Source organism: Peromyscus maniculatus, chromosome 2, assembly GCF_049852395.1.
Source record: "Peromyscus maniculatus bairdii isolate BWxNUB_F1_BW_parent chromosome 2, HU_Pman_BW_mat_3.1, whole genome shotgun sequence".
Lineage (NCBI taxonomy): Eukaryota > Metazoa > Chordata > Mammalia > Rodentia > Cricetidae > Peromyscus > Peromyscus maniculatus.
Window position 1 is genome coordinate 19,128,266 of NC_134853.1, and position 924 is coordinate 19,129,189.

General features: G+C 42.2%; 1 pseudogene; it reads left to right on the forward strand.

Annotated features, from left to right (window-relative positions):
• The first annotated feature begins 200 nt into the window (after positions 1–200).
• LOC102906401 (ATP synthase F(0) complex subunit C1, mitochondrial pseudogene) lies at positions 201–617 on the forward strand (annotated as a pseudogene).
• The last annotated feature ends 307 nt before the right edge of the window (positions 618–924 follow it).

The window sequence follows — 924 nt, forward strand, 5'->3', positions numbered from 1 at the left end:
CAGATTTGCCTACAGGCTAGTCTGATAGGGGCATTGTTTTCAATTGAAGTTCCTCTTCTGAGGTAATCCTTCTATGAGTAAAGCTGACAGCAAGAGAACAGACCAACACAATAGATTTCAGATAAATTATTTCATATGTTTTAATAAATAAACACCAGTGAGTGCTGAGACCAAGGGCAAAAGCTGGAAAGTAAAAAAAAATGTAGAATACCAAAGCACTGCTTGTTTCTCCAGTTCTGATCTGTTCCAGTACCAGGGGTCTAATCAACCCTGTGTCTGCTTCTCTCTTGAGTGGACCAGAGGTCCCATCTAAATAGCCTTCCTGCATCAGCTCCCCTCTCCATGGGGCCAGACAGAAATTCCAGACCAATGTTGTTCCCATTGTTTTCTGGGCATTGACACAGTAGCTGTGTATTGTTGCTGGGGCTGCCACAGTTGGTATGGATGGATCAGGGGCTGGCATTGGAACAATGTTTGGTAGCTTGGTTATTGGCTATTCTAGGAACCCCTGTCTCAAGCAATAGCTTTTCTACTATGCCAATCTGGGCTTTGCCCTGTCTGGGGCCATGGGGCTCTTCTGTTTGATGGTTGCCTTCCTCATCCTTTTTTCCATATGAAGTTCTGTGGGATCACCCAGCCATGCCTGATGCTTCAACTCTGTGCCAGTCTTGGTGCTGGAATGTGCTAAGCTTCATGATTAAACAACAATGTTTTTCTAAAGAATAAACAAACAAAAAACACCACAACAAAAATCTTTCATTTTGAAGTAAGATTTTTAAGGGAAAAAGATGATATCCAGGCAGCTGGTGGGGGATGAGGCCCAATGGGCAGTGCAGAAGCTTAATATAATCTTAGCATCAGATGTACATTTGTGTAAATGCTACAATGAAATCCACAGATATGTACTATTAAAGTAACTTTATC